This window comes from Aplidium turbinatum, chromosome 4, assembly GCF_918807975.1.
Source record: "Aplidium turbinatum chromosome 4, kaAplTurb1.1, whole genome shotgun sequence".
NCBI classification, from domain to species: domain Eukaryota; kingdom Metazoa; phylum Chordata; class Ascidiacea; order Aplousobranchia; family Polyclinidae; genus Aplidium; species Aplidium turbinatum.
In genome coordinates, this window is record NC_137475.1 from 43,241,699 (window position 1) to 43,259,575 (window position 17,877).

A 17,877-nucleotide genomic window follows, 5' to 3' on the forward strand; every position below is an offset into this window, starting at 1 on the left:
AAATGACTTAAATCTTTTAATAAGGCTATGTTCAACTTAAATCTTTTGAGACAGCAGATTGTTGATGATATTTCAAACTTCAGTCGGCAGCAGTGGCCGAGTGGTTAACGCGTTGGGCTCGCAGTCGAGAGCCTGCATGTTCGACTCTAGCCACCGGCACTTGCTGTTGTTTCTCTGGGTAACAAACTTTACGATAATTGCCTCTACCCAGTGATCGATTTCGAGTAATGGGTAGTACCAAATTGAAGTCATAAATAGAGTAGACAACCGGAAACAGACATTGCCGTCGGCTGCAGCGTGGGTCAGGTGTACGTCGGAAGGCGTACACCGATGCATAGCGCTCAAGTCCGCTTTCCCGCAATGCAGGATAAATATATGAAAAACAAAACAAACAAACAAAATAACAAATGATTTACTTGGAAGTGCAAACGTTAGTCAGCAGTCTATTACCACTCACATTTTGCAATGAGTCTGATTATAACGGATTGATATTGATTACAAATGAAAAAAGGGAGAAGTTCTGTGTAACGGTCGCAAAATTTCTACCGTATTTACTTTTGATAAAATTCATAGAAAAACATCAAATGAGCATATAGATTACTGATGTTTGATCCGGTGTGACAACATATAGCTCATAACATAAATTCGTCAATCTAATCAATCGTCAAGTGCGTTGCGAATTTAGCAAATTCCTCTTAAGTGTTGCTTCGAAACTTATGTAACATATGATTTCGTAAGGAGATGCGATATACCAAAATTTCAAATATAAATTTTTAGCGGTCCGCGTCCGCTTCGAAGGCACCAAAAGGAGTCCACCAAGACAAAAAGGTTGAGAACCACTGGTCTAGCCTATAGAGCGATGGTTTACTTTGATGGTTGGTTACTTTGTGCTAGCCCAGCACGTCTGTCAGAACTTTGCGTTTTCAATAACAATTGCCGTCATGTAACCTTTCAAACAATGTACGCAGTAGAGCAGCCGTGCAGCCTTCCAGCAGTTTGCCATCTATCTTACTGGTTATTATGAGTAGGTTTGCCAGTAGCTCAATTCAGTTTTTATTTATTTCTGATGACCGCAGAAAAAGCAATAGGTTACAGCCTATAGGCCACAGGCCAAACATGACCGAGGTTTAAATATAAGAGAAGCGTCAAAACGCGAGCATCAAGACCCGGAATCAAGACTATTAACATTTTGTAAGGGCAACACCTTCAGACAAATTGATGATCAACCAGTGGCGTACCGTGACCACTTTGACAGGGTGTTCAGTGACGGCAAAGCAACAGCGGGGGGTCTGGGGGGCCTCCCCCAGAAAATTTTTAAAATTAACATTGAATTTGGTGCATTCAGAGAGCATTTTCAGCACAAATTCTGAACATGAACAGAACTGACAAAAATAATGTTGTCGGAATGGAGAAGAATACAAAATAGATATTTATTTGACAGCGCATTGAATGAAAGACTTAATAATATCAAACATTAAGTTGCATTTCTAAAGTCACATACTTCAGTTCACTTTTTATTTCCGACCATCAAAACGAACAATATTACTTGCCATAACACAGCAGGAGTCTGAAAAAACGCGAAAGTTAAAGCGTGCTCGAGATGGAAATGATTTACTTCATGCAAGGATTAGGTAGGCTACGGTCGCAACACCTTGAGAAATGTACAAGCAAATTAAAAACAAACAGGTGAAAGTTAAAACAAAAAACAATAGCAAATAGTCCGGGAGCGGGGATGGTTGACCCTGCATTGTTGTATTAAGTTTTTTTTACTGTTGATTTTGGTAGCCAAGGGTCTCTATTTTCAGAAACTGCTTGATGACATGTTGTCACCTTTGGGCAATTTGAGAAATTCAAGATGGCGTCCAAGATGGCCGCCATTACCTATAAATGACCATAGCTCTCTATCCATTCACCTTAGGAAGGTGATTTTTGTCTCTATACCTAGGTTGTAGGGGTCAAGCTATCCATTAGAACAAAGTATTATCTTAATATCGTATTATATAATGGTAATTTCCAAGATGGCGTCCAAGATGGCCGCCATTACCTATAAATGACCATAACTCCCTATCCATTCACCTTAGGAAGGTGATTTTTGTCTCTAAACTTAGGTTGTAGGGGTCAAGCTATCCATTAGAACTAATTATTATCTTAATATCGTATTACATAATGGTAATTTCCAAGATGGCGTCCAAGATGGCCGCCATTACCTAAAAATGGCCGTAACTCCCTATCCATTCACCTTAGGAAGGTGATTTTTGTCTCTATACTTAAGTTGTAGGGCTAGGGGTCAAGCTATCCATAGAACTAAGTATTATCTTAATATCGTATTACATAATGGTAATTTCTAAGATGGCGTCCAAGATGGCCGCTATTTCCTATAAGTGACCATAATTCCTTATCCATTCACCTTAGGAAGGTGATTTTTGTCTCTATACCTAGGTTGTAGGGGTCAACCTATCCATTAGAACTAAGAATTATCTTAATATCGTATTACATACATAATGGTAATTTCCAAGATGGCGTCCAAGATGGCCGCCATTACCTATAAATGAGCATAGCATAACTCCCTGTAGCCTAAATCCCATGTAACTATCATATTGTAGTAGACGGGCACTAATAATTCACTATTGTCTTTTTAGGTGCTGCCCGTCAGGGCCCGATTAACCATGAGGCACAGGCCTCAGGCCCCCTGGTTTTAGGGCCCCCCATTTTTTTTACATTAGTACCGTATGCGTAAGTAGTGAAAGTTGTTGTGCCAGTGTGTCCACAGTTGTTATTTTTGAGTAACAATTTCAAATTGTGTAACGATTTTGCCGTAACAGTTGAGCACTCCTGCTCTGCATTGAAAGCGATTGCCAATAGGGGCCCCTAAACTTAGCTGTGCCTCGGGCCCCCATCAGCCTTAATCAAGCCCTGCTGCCCGTAGCCTATAATATAGTATGACGATCACCAATAGTGAAACATGAATGGAGAACAGTGCTTTTTCGTGTCCAAATTTGGATGTGAGAATAAGGCTGAACCGTTGAAAGACACTGGTCCTGTCAGTATTCAAAACTTTATCAAGCATAGCAAAATCTATGGGGACAGGTATCATGAACTTCTTGAAGAAAAATTTAGTGAAAATCCTGAATGCACAGTTAAATGTCACAGAAACTGTGCTTCAACATACACTTCAAGCCTCCAGGTTCAAAGGCATAAAAGGAAGAATCCAGAAAGTTACTCGTTTTACATTCCGCCTAAGACCAGGAGACGGTCATCACTGCCAGGGTTTATGTTCAAAGTAACTTACATTGTTTGTTTTGTGGTGAAACTTGTGTGCTTGAAAAATATCCGAAACACCCTAAACGTTGGCGACCAGCATATTCATGTCGGGAAATAGGCAGCGCAGGTGGCAAGAAGTCACTCAAGCAAACTATACGTGAAGCCTGCGAACGGCGTCAAAATGAGCTATCAGAAGTTGTGCGACAAAGGGTAGATATCACTGTAAGTGACCCGCAGCTGATGCAAGGTATCATGTGGATTGCCGAAAAAGCTTCTTGTCAGAAAAAATGTGGCTTCAGCTGCAACCAAGTCTGATAGCCAAACTAACATTGATTGTGCCTTTGAATCACTTGTTGTAATGATCAAAGACTCGTCCGGCTTCCTGAATTCAGTTGAGTTGCATGAAGCATAGGCTACAAAGAATTCGGGAGTGATAGTCTCACACGTCGTTTAATTGTCCCAAACCAGATTTACGCAAGGGTGATTTGCCTGCAGGTTATTGGGCGGGACAAGGTTGTGCTTGGTCATGCGTCAGTTTCAACATCCATGTTTGATGATACTGGAGATATGAGGGTTGTGAAATCTAAATCTACCTTAAAGAAAATTCTCCAAGTTGAGGTGTCTGATAGAGTTGCTGGCAGCGCAGAAGGTTCTACTAACCTCTTCCAAAAACAAGAAGCAACTGATAGTTGATGATTTTGTCCAGGATGAGAAGTTTCATGAGGACAACACACAACATCATAAGTTAGTGGTAACAGGAGCAGATCCGGTGCCGATCAAAATCAGTGAAGGTGGAATTGTCATCTCACGGGCAGATCTGTTAACTTCACACGAAGAAGCAGATAACGTCATTGTTCAACAGGTCTTGAGTGGTGCCTCGCAAAATGCAGAAAGCAAAATCACTGTCGTTGCCGATGACACTGACATCTTTGTACTGTTGCTGCATTATCATCACATGGCAAATCTCAAGAATGTTGTATTGATGGAGTCCCCAATCAAAGGAAGCGCGGTGCTTGATATAGGAAAAAAACTGTACAGAAGCATTGTCAGGTAGTCAAATGACTACTCACGGCACATGCACTTTCTGGCTGTGACACCGTCGCCTCCTATTTCAAAATTGGGAAGGCTACTGCATTCATAACACTTCGATAGATCAAACGAAATATGGTTGGGTAAAGGATGACCAAAACAAGTCCCTTCAACCAGTCACCCTACCTGATGAAGTCGAACTAGCCCCAGAGATGGTATACGACGTCTAATAAAATATGGATGCCACGGTACTACTCAATGCAGTTCACGTGCTTGTAGTTGCAACTCTGCTAACATGAAATACACAATATTTTGCGCCTGCTATAATCGGGTTGCTATAACCTGACATCATAGAATAGTATGTAAGATAATTTAGTGTTACTACGGCCATGAATTTCACACAAATTGCGGTGGGATGGCGCAACGTTGTTGGCTTTCCAATTATGCAAACCTGGTTCGACTCCCGGCTTCAGCTGGTTGTTGAAAAACACCGCTCACCTCTACCCAGGGTGTAATAAATTGGGTGGGCGTAGTTGCTGAAGTAAAGGCGGCCGAGAGAAAGGAACTGGCCACCCTACTCTACTTAGTGCCGAAGGCTTAGTACAATGAAAACCTTGTCTTCTCATACCCGACACTTGAATCAAGTATGGGACCCCCCTTTACCTTTTACGGCCATCTTGGAAATTACCATTATGTATGTAATACGATATTAAGATAATACTTAGTTCTAATGGATAGCTTGACCCCTACAACCTAGGTATAGACAAAAATCACCTTCCTAAGGTGAATGGATAGGAAGTTATGGTCATTTATAGGTAATGGCGGCCATCTTGGACGCCATCTTGGAAATTACCATTATGTTTGTAATACGATATTAAGATAATACTTAGTTCTAATGGATAGCTTGACCCCTACAACCTAGGTATAGAGACAAAAATCACCTTCCTAAGGTGAATGGATAGGAAGTTATGGTCATCTATAGCAGGGTTTCCCAAACTTTTTTGGGCCACGGACCACTATTTGTGAAATTGTTTGGGCCACGGACCACTAATTTTTCGTAAACAACTTTTTAACTGCAACTAAGGTGCAACAAGTAAGATTTACGATACTAGATAGCAAAAGCTTTCGAAATCATTTAAGTTGTGAAAAACTGCGGCAATTATCTTTGAAAGGGTAAGTAGCCTACTGTAGGGCAAAGTGGGGCGTGTTGTCACAATTTTTACAAATCAGCATAAATCTCGTTCTGTACCAATGGTATCGAGATGCTAGATAGTGCAATTGAAAGAGGTATCATTCGACTTCTTTTAGCTACAGCTAAAGTTTTTTTGGATTATTTCGTTTTTACATAAATGCATGTTTAACCCTTTGCTTTTCAACGTTTTTTTGGAAATTAACTGCTCAAGGGGGGGCCGTTTTTGGATCAAATTCAATCAGCTGTTACGTGTTATCCGCTGATGCTATTTCAACAGAAGTTGCACTGGTGTAAAAGCAAATCATTTGTCTATAAGTTTGAAAACTCATTATTTTAAAATTTTATATGTTAAACTTGATATTTCAATTTTTGCAAAGGTACCCAAAAACGACAATTTTGATTTAACTTGCCGCCTTTAATTAACCGTGCTAATCCGATTTCATGCAAACTTCTAAATAACAAAGAGCTCGATCGAACGCACGAAGTGTGTGTGCGGTGTGCCGAATCATTGCATTGATTAGAATTTACGACTTGCGAGCAAATCTTATTGTAAGCTACTCACTGATTCTAAAATAGTTACAATCAGAGTAATAGTGTTACACGAATTTGAAAAAAACAAAACTGCGTTTGTTGTCTTACATTTTTATCCTAAACTAATGCATTCCGAAACTCATGGCTAGCTTCTAGTTTTATGGAACCAAATTTCTCATAAGTAACACCTTAGCCTGCTTGAATAGCTGTTTACATCTTCGTTTGTGTATTTTAGGTCTACAATTGAGTTTGTAGTATGAATATTTTTAGTAGAGAGAAGACAATTGAACAAGTTGTTGAAATAATCTGAAATTTCTAAGTTCAAATTAGGTGCTTTTGAAATTGTGGATTTGTGTCAAGTCGCATCACAAATATCATGCAGGCCACATCATAAGTCATTTCGCTTACGGGTGTTTATAAACATGACTCATAAATTACATCCACAAAAAATACAGCATTTACATCAACAAAGCTAAGTTCGAAGCTCACTTTTTATTGAAGATTGTGTCAATCAATTTGAAAATACATTTTTAGTCAGCCAGCGTCGAAATAATGCAACAGCGAATTGAGGAACATGCGTAAACAAAGGAAATGTGAAATAACCCACAGTCAGCAAATCTACATAAATTTAACGTTTACAAATGTTGAATCAATGTAAAAGGACTGGATTGCTGACTGGGTCCTTATTGTTTGAAGCACTAAAAATACGCGTAAAAGCGACAACGTCAGCAAGGCAGTGATTATGTTTCTGGCCAAAAAAAAAATAACGTTTGACTTCAAAGATAAAAATGATTATAACGAAGCTTCAAAGTTTGTCGTAAAACATTTTACTGAGATACAATAAACATAATCATTCTGTGCCAGATTGTGAGAAGACTTCCTAGATTCTTTCCAACCATTTGCATGATTGCAAATTATTTTCTATAACTTTACATTGCTAAAAAATGGCTTCTTTGTTGAAACAACGTGGCTACAATTCTATAAAAAATTCTTAGGCCTACTACATTGAAGTAATGAAATTTTTTTTGTGATTTTGCTGATGACGTTTTACAATATCCGAGAAGTAAAAAATAATAATGATGAATTATTTTACAAAACCGTGGTTTGCAAGTGCTTCACAAAAAATTGTTGGGGGAAAATTTACTATTAGACGTAAAACGTTTGTAAAAGAAAATTGTCGGTTTACGTATTTATAATGTTTATTGCGCTGTTATCGAATTATAAACTGCCTGTAGGCTATTGTCTACCTTTGTGGTTGCCGGCCAGCTTAGAGCAGCATGCAAACTAAGCGTTTGTGGTATTTGCATCGTGTTATGATTCTCGAAAATTTCCCACAAGGTCTTTATTTTTATTGTGATATTTTGTGCCTCTTCTGTCCTAAACTTGAAGTTATTGTGCAGCACTATCCACATCGGTTTTTAGACTCAGTCTTCATTGAAAATCTTTTGTGTGGTGCATCATTTCAAGTAGTGTCTTCCCCTAAACTGTTACACAAATCGCCCAGAACCAGGTTGATTATTATGTATCTTACAGCAGTTGAGAGCCCGTTATTGTATGTGTGGAATTATTACTGTAGATGTCTGACTAAATTCATGCCAAAGTCGAGCAAATTCTGCTTTCGGGATCCTTGCCGTTATTTACTGTATTTTTTGTTGATAAGTTTAGGCAGCATTTTTCCAAGATAAATGAAGACATCGGTATTGTTCGTCACTTAGATTTAGTTTTCTCAGCATTATTTATTCATTCTTTGATCCACTAGTTTGTCCCACTTTTGGTATAATCGGATCGTTTATAAATGGCGGGTCTTCACAATAGCCGGCCTCTTATACATTGGCGCAACGTATTCAGATGTTGAATCAATGATGAAGAAAGCTGATTTGTTGTTTGTCTTATGTGACGCCTAAATTTATGCCTCGTCTACAGTACAAAATATTTTGTAATGTACATTGTGTACATTGTACATTTTGTTTGTAGGCCTACATTACAAAATATTTTGTAATATTTTATTATCATCTTTTGTAATATTTTATTATCATCATTATCATTATCATCTATTATATTATCATCTTATATTATCATCTTATTATCATTATCATCATTTTATTATCATTATCTATCATCTATCATCTTATCATTATCATCTTTATTTTGCGCTCTTTGGAACAAAACACAGTGCACTGTGAAACAAAAATACAGGACATAACAACAAGTAGGCGACATAAAGCAGTGAAGGGACGCCATCGAGTTAGCTGCTACGTGTAAATGGAGCCTATCTCATAATTTTGAGTGTATCTCACAATTACTGTTTGCAAAAACGCTATTTCTCCGGCTTCTCCCAAAAGCATTTGCAGTGATACATTTCCTCAATTGCAAGTTTTGTCAATGAGAGCATTTCCATAGAACGTTTATTTCGAAACCAGGTTTTCGTGTCTTTATCCAAGAGAAGATTTCTTATTGTAACGTTTTTTATTCGTCAATGAATATTATCTGCTTGAAACAACTGTTTTGAATAGTTTGTGGCCTCCATAGCCTACTGTTTTGATCGTGGATTGCTATTCTTCTTTGTAGAGCTGATAACGCAAAAAAGCTTGCTATTATTGTTTCTAATTAACAGCTTTGCGATCACTGGCTTTTCTTTGCAGCATAAGAAATAACGCGCTTTGTATTATTGAGGTCAAACCGTGGCCTGGGTCAAACCAAACAAAAGAAAGCAAGAGGATGCTTCTCTCTGCTCGCGCATATCGATGCACGAAGCAATTATGAGCTTATGGCTTGTCATCGCAATGTAATCCATTTCACGCTTTGCTGGAAGTTAGCTAGAAACAGCAAAAATTCACCAAAATCTTGAATTTACAAGAAAACTACACAACTTTTAGCATCAAATTTAATATCATCAGATCCGCCTGGCAATTTTAGGAAAAGTCAAGAAAAACCAAGTGCATGGCGTTACTGTGCTTCAAATAATTAAAGGAAATATGAGGGGGGGGCCAAATCTGGCCTCCCTTTGAGGAGCAAAGTGTTAATGCAAGTGAATGGGCTGTGACAACACGCCCCACCCCGGGGCGTGTTGTCACAAAACTTCTGCACATGCTTTATGACTAAAATATGACAGAAACCAACAAAAAATGGTTTTAATACAGGCTGAACGAATAAAAAATATGCGAAATGCAAAAAAAAATTAATTTACAACATATTGGTAAAAATTTTATGCCCATTGTCAAAAACAATAAAACTGTCATCTTGAGAATTATGTGTCACTATCGAATATATGTGTGTATCATTATCTAATATTAATTTTTATTTCCTAAAAAAGCTTTGTATTTTAACAAATACGCATATTACCTCGTTGTATAAGCATAAATAATTTTTCATGTTTCTTAATATTAAAAATGCACACCACGGGGCGTGTAGTCACAGCTGTGACAACACGCCCCGTGGTATGAAATCAGGTGGTTTCAACAACCATGTGTACATCTCTACTTGCATGTCTTATCTGTTTGGTATAATGAAAAGAGCAAGCTTAAAGCTAACGAATGGTATCTTTCCTGATCAGTTATGATCATACCTTAGTTTGCCAGACAATTTTTTAGTTTATTTATAAAACCTGATTTTGCCCAAAATTCAATGGCACTCCTCATAATTTCTGCTGTGGTGACAAATTTATTAATCTTCACTGGTTGTACGAAAGAGAACTGAAACTATGCCTTCCATTGAAAATTCGTGGTTATACGACTGGGTTATCACATGGAAATCGTACTGTCACAACACGCCCCTGTGACAACACGCCCCACTTTGCCCTTCAACGTATATGGGTGATTTCTTAATTTTTTGTCATATCGCCACGGACCACCTGCGCAGTCGTTGCGGACCACCAATGGTCCGCGGACCACAGTTTGGGAAACCCTGATCTATAGGTAATGGCGGCCATCTTGGACGCCATCTTAGAAATTACCATTATGTATGTAATACGGTATTAAGATAATACTTCGTTCTATGGATAGCTTGACCCCTACAACCTAAGTTTAGAGACAAAAATCACCTTTCTAAGGTGAATGGATAGGGAGTTATGGTCATTTATAGGTAATGGCGGCCATCTTGGATGCCATCTTGGATATTACTATTATGTAATACGATATTAACGTAATACTTAGTTCTAATGGATAGCTTGACCCCTACAACCTAGATATAGAGACAAAAATCACCTTCCTAAGGTGAATGGATAGGGAGTTATGGTCGTTTATAGGTAATGGCGGCCATCTTGGACGCCATCTTGAATTTCTCAAATTGCCCAAAGGTGACAACATGTCATCAAGCAGTTTCTGAAAATAGAGACCCTTGGCTACCAAAATCAACAGTAAAAAAAACTTAATACCGCAATGCAAGGTTAAGGGAAAAAATGGCGTTTGGCTCCCAGACTACAGTCATTTCTTTAACTTTTTGATGCATATCTCGTGACTTGTACGTAGCTTCTAATTGTTCTATAGTTTCACACTGTTCATCCCACCACTTTTGTTTTGCTGTTTGGCACTTTTGATTTATTTCTTTATGTAGATTAAAATACTGGATGTTATTGTCTTTGTTTCTTTTTCTTTCTATCATCAAGTCTAGAATCTCTTGATTCATCCATGGTTGCTTAGAGGCTTTTTTTCTTTTGTTTTAAAAAAGTTAAAGAAATGTTAAAGAAATGACTGGTAATAGAAAGTCAAAAGCAAGACAAAACAATTGCATCAAGGATAAAGACGGAAAAATGATTTTCGACCGAAATCTGGTGACGCGAAGATGGGAAGAGTATATTAGCGACCTGTATGGAGATGAGCAGTGGCGGCTCGTCCATAGAAACTGCAAAACTGCAGCACCCCCTGCACATTTCAGTATTTTTTTTTTTAATAATTTTACGTTTTTTCTCATGTTTTCTATAAATCCTACCGACTGGAAGTTTCATAATTTCTGGATTTTAAAAGCTTTTTTAAGTTCTGTATTTGGCAGCTCTGAACTGCAAGCAATGCAGTTGCGATCTTATAAAAGAAGAACAAAGAGAAATTATGACGTCATATTTTGGCTGAGGTTGCTTTAAATCCTACAATTTCGAACTGCAAATTTTGCAGTTGCTGGTCACGTGGTCAAGCTAGCTACTGTTGCAAATACTTCATTGTTTTCAAGCACGATATTAGGTGGCTGCGACTGATGTTGTTACATGGTTAGACTAATGTGCTTTGCTTTCTGCACAAAAAGATAAAGCTTAGAGACTAGGTTATCATTATTGTTGTTAAATTAAATTTTGTTAAGGTTCATTGTTAACTTACGATAATAAGTTAAGGTCAAAGGTCACATGCTAAAACAACCTATTTAAACTTGTTGAACATCAGGAAATTAAGTGCTCAAATAGCCTCAGAATTCATGAAATACCACTAAAATAGAGTAAAATTTTATGGGGGTCATGCCCCCAGACCCCCCTTGCTTGGCATCGCACCTTTGGCGCTCACTCTTTCACGTATACCTCCGGTTGCAGCACCCCCTGCTATAAATACCACGAGCCGCCACTGGAGATGAGAGAGGAAATATTCCTGCTATTAATAATGAAGAAGGTGAACCAATACTGGAATCTGAATTTGATGAAGCCATAAATGAATTGAAAATCCATAAAGCTCCTGGTAAAGATCAAATAACAACGGAAATGATAAGAGCTCTGGATTGTGAAGAACTAAAACATATTTATAACTTATGTAATAACATCTACATGAATGGCCACATACCACTAGAAATGAATGAATCCATTCTTGTCAAACTGCCGAAGAAGCTAAAAGCCACACAGTGTACAGAATTTAGAACCCTTAGTCTGATGAGTCATATACTAAAAATTTTGCTGAGAGTCGTTCTCAGAAGAAATAGAAAAATCATCGAAAATGAAATTAATGAAACTCAAAGTGGTTTTATGCCTGGAAAGGGAACACGGGAAGGAATTTTCAATATGAGAACTATATGTGAACGTTACTACCAAATCAATAAAGATGTTTATACCTGCTTTATAGACTATGAAAAGGCCTTTGACCGAGTTAAACACGAAAAATTGATGCAATGTTTGGCTGATATAGGTTTAAATGGAAAAGATCTGCGACTGATAGCTAATCTATATTGGACGCAAAAGGCATTTATTCAGATAGAAGATGGTTTATCTGGTGCAATGGACATAAAACGTGTGGAGTTCGCCAGGGATGTATACTATCTCCATGTCTATTCAACCTGTATACTGAAATGATTTTCAGACAGATTGATGGAATGGAGGGTATCAGCATAGGAGGTATGAACATATCCAACCTACGGTATGCAGACGATACTGTTTTATTGGCGGAATCAGCAGAAGCTCTCCAAACAATAATAGAAAAAGTGAACAATATTGGAAAGGAATATAACATGAAAATTAACACAAACAAGACGAAAGCGATGATTATTACAAGAAAAGAAAATGTACCGAGTTTAAATATTACTATTGACGGAATGTTGGTCGAGCAAGTCAAAAGCTTTACCTATCTGGGACACACAATAACTGACAATGGCAGATGCGATACGGAAATATTGAGACGAATAGAAATAGCAAGAAACAACTTCGTAAAAATGAAAAAGACATTAACAACACGCAAAATTAACATCAACACTCGAAAACGAATTGCGAAATGCTATATATGGACTACGTTACTCTACAATGCAGAAACATGGACACTGTCATCACAGATGGTTAAACGACTTGAGGCATTTGAAATGTGGATTTATAGAAGAATGCTTAAAATTTCATGGAAGGATTAAATCACAAACAAAGATGTACTATCCAGAATACAAACCAACATGGAAGTTCTACAAACAATTAAATCAAGAAAATTGAAATATTTTGGCCACATGATTCGCAATAATTCTATTCAAAGACAACTACTAGAAGGAAAAATGAACAGCTAACGAAATAGGGGCAGACCACCAAAAATTTGGACTAATGATATTGAAGACTGGTCAGGACTTAACTACAAAACTGCAGTAGAAAAATCTTACAACAGAGAAACTTGGCGTCTCATTGCCTCCAACCCTCGACGAGAGGAAGGAACTTAATGATGATGATGAGAAAGCTTGCTTTTGCTTCAGTTCTAGCAAAAGTTGTTTCCAACGCTGATCACCTCAAACTCTAATCCAACAAGCTAAAACTTGCTATTGCCTGGGATTTCCCCAATGACGCGCCAAGGTGTGCAGATCAGCGAGTGAACAGCCTGGCTGACCTAAAACCATTGCTGTTTTCGCTGCCTTGTGACGTCATTTTTCTTAATTGTTTATTTTAAATGGCACTCGCCAAGCTGTCAGTGCACACCCAGCTTAAAGGTAATGACCGAAAAAAATTAAAGGCAATGACCTCAAACGTTGGAGTATTAAAATTAGAAGGGGACGAGTTTTGCAATTGAAAAGAAAGCAATCAGCATGCAGCAAGATGTTAGAATATCATGAAAGTAAAGAACATCGACAACCGATGGAAATTTTCTTTTTTTCTGGATTTCTTGGGGTGTGCAGTGCACACCTTGAACACCCTGAATATACGCCACTGTGATCAACACACAAGTTAAAAGTACTGAAGTTTAAGAAAAGTCTTTACTTCACAGCAAAGCACAGTTGGGAATAAAACTTTACATAAATTAAATGTGATTGACCAAACAAACCCTTACAAAACCAATTTTTTGCAAAAATAGCAAAAATTTACACTTTTATAGGCTATATATTTTTGTTAAGGGGAAGGAGAGGAACGTGACAACTCTAAGCAATTCAATAGCAACATATAAACGATTGGAATAGACCTAGCCTATATAACTTAAATAATTGAAACATGGACTGAGAAAGCTAATTCTTTGAGAGCTTAATCCTGGCAATTTCGGATAGCTTACTTGTAGAAGCTTACTGGTCACAACGGTAAACCATAATCTCTTCGTGGGAAAATTGTAACATAAGATTCCCGCATCCGTTCGTCTGTATGCAATGACCGAAAAGAAACACTCTTCTGAAACGTCTATTCAAGAATTGTATTTCTGTAAAAAATAGCCCACTGGCCGTCGAAACTGAGGTGCAACGCGATACACCACTAAACTTGTCACTACAAAACAACTTACTTGGATAAAGACGGAAATTCGTCCAGCTGGCAAGCACTAAGCAAACAGTTAAATATTCGACCACTCTTCAAGCAACAATTTAAAAAAATGACGAGAATAAATTACGATATTTCAAACGCACGTAGGCAGTTACTGTGACGTAATAATGATAAGCAATGATAAGTTAATCAAGCAGCTGTTCTAGTTTGGCTCACACCTGTTCAAGCCTGGCTCACACCTGCTCAAGTTTGGCTTACACCTGTTCAAGTAATTAAAGATTTAACGATGATGTAATGTTATGCTGCAGCTGCAAATGGTTGTGCAATTCAAGATTTAACGATGATGTAATCTTTGCTATTTTCTAGCAACAGTCCATGACGTAAGACGTCAGGTTTAGTAGACAATGGTTTTGTGTGACGTTTGATATGAAAACTGTCCGTAACACTTACAACCACTGACACAAACCCGATCGTTGTCAATAAATTATTCCATCCGCTAAGTAGGCTAACGCTTGATGGAGATCGAGTGTAGCGCCTTCGGCTTGTTACGTTTCCTTGAGTCTTATTGCCGTCGTGTAATCTGTGTTTGTTAGGATTTTGAAACGGTGGCTAGAATATGGGAGTTGCCTTAGAATTTGTACCACTTAGTAGGGCTTGATATACAAATTACATAGGCTATAGGCCTACGTAGTTTTACATCGTTGTAGCTGGTTGTTGTGTTGTGCATCTTCCGTATGCTGCATTGCTTGAAGCATTCTAATCACACGGAACTTCCTTAAAATCAACAGCTTAGTGCGAAAACAAAAAGTCTGTATCAGTATGGTTTTGGTCAGTCAATAGGGTGGTGTGTTAATTATTTTAGTCAGTTTACCACGGATTCTTTGTGGTTGGTTGGTTTTGAATCTTTATTGTCGGACTGACAAAGCCTTGATTGGTTATTCCTGATAGTTTCGCATGCTTGCAGAGGCTCTTGACACAGAGCCGGTTACCGAGATTGGCAGAGTGAAGTTTTCCGATTGTTGAAGTGTTGTTGCTGGGGAATTATTCCATTCACTAGGTGCCGCCGAATGGAGAGCAGTCCTGAAATGCGTTGCTCAAGCGCATACCCTGAGAGTCGAACGTGCGCCGCGTGATCTTGAGTCTGCCGCGTAACTATACTGAGCTAACGGGGCGGACTTTTCTTGGAAGTCACGGTCACGGTGTCAATTTAGTTATGATTATTAGTTTTCATGTTCTGAATCAGTTCAATTCGTTTTATTTGTATAGGCAGTGCTGTATTCGTAAAAAAAGCACAAGGCCTACTGCCAGATTTGTCAAAATGATATATAATACACAACTTGCAAAATACTAGGCTAATCTTTATTCTATCATAACATGAATTATTTTATCATGATCAAAATTGGACGAGAGGTACAAAATTGTTTATTTTTCTATCAATAGCCTACATTCCAAACAGCCTGCCGAGAGGAATCTACATCTTTATCCTCTTTACAAATTTGGGATCTAGGGAAGTTGTCAAGAATCAGTAAAGATAACATAGGCACTCACTTTGGAAAATCAGAGGGCATACTATAGTTGGTCGAAAAAGCAGAGAGTATACTGCGTATACCACCGTATACCCTCGAATACAGCACTGTTTGTAGGCTAATCAAGGCATTATTTGGCTGCGACGTTTTCAATCTGGAAGTTCGTTACTTTCCTTACAATAAACTCGTAATCGCTTGATATGGATGGATGTTCCGAAAATCCTACATCCACTACCGAGAGCATGCCTTGAATGCGGTGTTTAACCGCACACCCCGAAGTCTATCCTTGCAGCAGAAAAAAACAAAAAAAGTTTTTTCTCTCTTTGTAAATTTTTGGTTGTTCCATCTTTCCCAATAGCTCAGTTGGTTAGCGCGTGACTTCGTGAAGATAGAAGCTTCGAGATCAAGCGGTGCTAGTTCGACTCTCGGAGTGTGTGCTTGAACAACGCACGTTAAGGTCTGCTCTGCATGCAGCGACATCTAATGGATGGAATAATTCCCCGCAGCAACAGTTCAACAATCAGAAAACTTTAATTCAATCAATCAATCATTTTATTTTTCGTCATTAACGCGTCCGGGACGAAAAATATACTAACTACAAAAATCGATATAAACCTACCAGCACGTTAACGAACGGGAAAAGGTGGCAAAACCTTGAAAGGTTTGAAACGTGCCTGAATGAAAAATTATGTAGTAGGCTATATATCAGTAGTTAGCACGGCCACAAAACCCCCAAAAAAAACAAATAGCAAAAAATAAAACAAAAACAGAGAGAAGCACACATGTAGTAATGAATGACAGCCTAATGAAAAGTGTTGTGGATTGAATTTGCCAGTTCCAATATTGATGTGGATGAGCAGTCATAATACATAGGTGGGCAAAGTTACTTTCAAAAGTAACTGAGTTACAGTTACAGTTACTTGGCCAAAATGGTAACTGAGTTACCGTTACAGTTACCGATTTTAAAAAGTAACTAGTTACCGTTACTAGTTACAGTTACTAGTTACTTTCAGTTACTCACAAATCTGAACATAAAATTCTGCACCTGGCCAGCTCTGCATGCAAGTCCAGTTTAACCGCAATGTTTGATATATAGTGTTAGAGCCATCCATGCTAACATAACAGCACAAATACAAAACCAACAAGGTTTTATTTAAAAAAAATACTCAGTGGCTTATATGTTTATTTCCTTTGAGAAATACGAGCATTTCAAAGTGCTCGTCACTCAGGCCTGCCCTTTTGGGCTTTAAAATGTCCTTCCTTGCCCAATCGTCGTCGTCGTGTGAGCCTCTGGGGCCGAGAGTCTATCCTTTTACCGCCCCAGATTCACAATGTTCCCGGACTACACTGGAAGGCTACTAGAGAGCAGTCAGTCTTTGGTTTCATCATTCATGACACGCAAACCTTCCACTCCGTTAGGTGGCTTGAAGATGTTACAGTCATTGATGATGTCCGCCCTGATAGTTCAATTGGTTAGCGCGTCACTTCTGGAACGAAGAAGCTTCAAGATCAAGCGACACTGGTTCGACTCTCAGGGCATGCGCTTGAGCAACGCACGTTGAGGACTGCTCTCTATTTAGTGGCATCTAATAGATGGAATAATTTCCCAGCAACAAGACTTCAACAATCGGAAACTTCACTCTGTCAATCTCGGTGACCGGGCCTGCGTCAGTGATTGAAAGCCTTTAGTCTACAAGTATGCGAAACTGCCAGGATTAAGTTCTGCAAGAAGCTTTCCCAGTCCGAGGATAAAGATTTAATCAATCAATGATGTGGTTTGCGGTCTGTTCCTCGGCACCACATTCACAGGAGGAGGAAGAGGCCATTTTCCATTGGTGCATGGTTGAGCGGAAAAGCCCGACGCCCGTACGGAGACGGTTGAGGCGCACCCATGCCTGTCTTGGTAGTGTCAGGTCAATAGAGAGTGTGTCGGCGTCGGGGATGAACGAATAAAGTCTGGTGATGAACAAGTGCTGCAATGAAAACAATATTTCTACTGCAGCACTTGACGAAATGGGAGTGTTATGTTTTTAAAACAGTTTTTTCATCGGTCCAATTGTGAATCTGGATCCGCTTAACTTGTTCTCAGGGTCCGCTTCCAAATACTCCTGTAACAGATTCAACGCGCATTGCTTTCTTTTCTAAGTTTTTGCGTAAAGTGGTGCAAAAAGTCCTCCGTGGCTCTACCTACCACCATCCACTTCAGTGTCGCTGCTACTCCCCTC